Source organism: Monopterus albus, unplaced genomic scaffold (assembly GCF_001952655.1).
Source record: "Monopterus albus unplaced genomic scaffold, M_albus_1.0 scaffold96.1, whole genome shotgun sequence".
Taxonomy (NCBI): domain Eukaryota; kingdom Metazoa; phylum Chordata; class Actinopteri; order Synbranchiformes; family Synbranchidae; genus Monopterus; species Monopterus albus.
This window is the reverse complement of record NW_018127976.1, coordinates 1,210,001-1,212,375: the sequence shown is the minus strand read 5'-3', so window position 1 is coordinate 1,212,375 and position 2,375 is coordinate 1,210,001. Positions and strand designations below refer to the sequence as shown.

Below are 2,375 nucleotides of genomic sequence, written 5' to 3'. Positions count from 1 at the left end.
CATAGTGCGGATGCTGAATCAGCATCCATACAATAATAAAGAAATAATTGGAAAACATAGCATGGATGCTGAATCAGCATCCATACAATAATTGGAAAACATAGTACGGATGCTGAATCAGCATCCATACAATAATAAAGAAATAATTGGAAAACATAGCATGGATGCTGAATCAGCATCCATACAATAATTGGAAAACATAGTACGGATGCTGAATCAGCATCCATACAATAATAAAGAAATAATTGGAAAACATAGCATGGATGCTGAATCAGCATCCATACAATAATTGGAAAACATAGTACGGATGCTGAATCAGCATCCATACAATAATAAAGAAATAATTGGAAAACATAGCATGGATGCTGAATCAGCATCCATACAATAATAATACTAAAGAAGAAGATAAGAGTGTGGATGCTCGCATCCACACTAATAAAGAACAGGATAACATAGTATGGATGCTTGTCAGCATCCATACAATAAAGAATCTCATAACAATATTCGTCCTAAACAGAAAGGCAGATTAAGTCATGCTGGTAGCGTAGCAGAGGGCTTTATGAAAATGCAAAGGAGAAATCTTCCTCAGATTGGATAGATTCACTGGTACTGGCATATTCAGCTAAAGTCTGAATTGGCAGAGGGGTGGAAATCTGTCTCTGGTCACTTCTTGTGCCAAAGGTGGATTTTCTGCTCTCCTGAGCAGCAGTAAATGGATGATGCTTGTTCACCTTACAGGTTGAAATACTCACCAGCAGCCACAGAGTGCCTGTCAGATCATCTGTCCCAACTTCCTTTTGACAGGACTGAAGAGCTTGTTAAGAGAGCTTGAAATCTCAGTACATGTTGAGGTGAGAGTTGTGCATGTGGCATTGACAAAAAGTTATTAACCCCTGGAGTGCTGCAGCTGTTGGTGAAACATCAATTAATGTTACTTTCCTCTATAACAAAAAGTACTGTAGCATGTTGGTGACATAATATTGTGTATGAGTAACTAGCTACTGGTCTATTAACTAGACTCATCCATTTCATATACTTTCATAGAGCATGTAGATTATTAAATGACAGCAAGGGGCTTTTAATCTTTTTATCCTTAAAGCTGCATGGATTCTGGCCAGCAGGGGCAGCAGATCAAGTTGTATCTTTGCTAACATGTTAGCAGTCAGTTGTCTTTTGCAAAACCAGAGTAACACTACAGTTTGTTTTGTGCAGTCCTGTTTCTAATGACCCAGAGTATATAAAACTAATATTCCCTCTCTTTTTAAATCTGTCTTGGTCTCCACCTCCTCTTAATAAAAATATCTGGCTCTTTAAGTGCTAAATGCTTCAGTGTTCACTAGCTAGTTGTTAATTTTGTCTGCTGTTTTGCTGTGCATGTAGTGTACAGTGAGTTTATCAAAACCAAGATCGGATACAATGTACAGCATCCCAGTGGTGCATTTGCACCTCACCAGTTATATCATGCTTACTATCTTCATTAATAGCCACTGATTATATGGGCTTTGTCATAAATGTGCGATTCCATCTAAAGGTTAAACCTTACTGTCCCCTTCTGTCCTGCCAAGAACATACTGACTCACCCAGGATGTTTTGGCAATCATTAACCAGCCAGATGTCATATAAACCATGGAATTAGTGCATAATTCCTTTGTGAGTGGCTGAGAGTGAGTACATGTATCTTGCATGAATGGCTGAGGTTGCAGTGGTTGATCTTAAATGTTCAACAAAATGAAGGTGCCCTTAACTTAATATTTTGTTGCACAACCTTTTGAGGCAATCACTGCAATCAAGCAATTCCTGTAACTCCCAATGAGACTTCTGCACCCATCGACAGGTATTTTGGCCCACTCCTCATGAGCAAACTGCTCCAGCTGTCTCAGGTTTGCACAGATGTTCAATAGGATTTAGATCAGGGCTCATAGAAGGCCACTTCAGAACAGTCCAATGTTTTCTTCTTAGCCATTCTTGGGTGTTTTTAGCTGTGTGTTTTGATTTGATTTGATTTGATTTGTTCTTTCAAACATATACAACAGTTGATATAACAACACACATTTTTACACACAATCCAATATCAATTTGCTTATACCTAGTACATGCTTGAATGGAGTAGGAAGAAGTCAGACTTATCCAGTCCTACCCCATGACATCATCTTACCATCATTGGTTTACAAGCAGTATCTCTACATAAATAATTCTCTTCTACACCACACAAGTAATATACTAAAAAAATTATAACAGAGTGTTAACATTCTTACATAATTACATTCTTAAATAATTATCTTCTACACCACACAAGTAATATACTAAAGAATTATTACAAAGTGTTAACATTCATACACCACACCCACAATGTTCCATCTAATTAATCATTAAGC

General features: G+C 37.5%; 1 protein-coding gene across 1 annotated transcript in view; it reads left to right on the top strand.

Annotated features, from left to right (window-relative positions):
• The window catches only part of nherf1a (NHERF family PDZ scaffold protein 1a), an 87,096-nt gene that overhangs the window by 27,312 nt on the left and 57,409 nt on the right, over window positions 1-2,375 (top strand). The gene's annotated exons all lie outside the window — the stretch shown is intronic.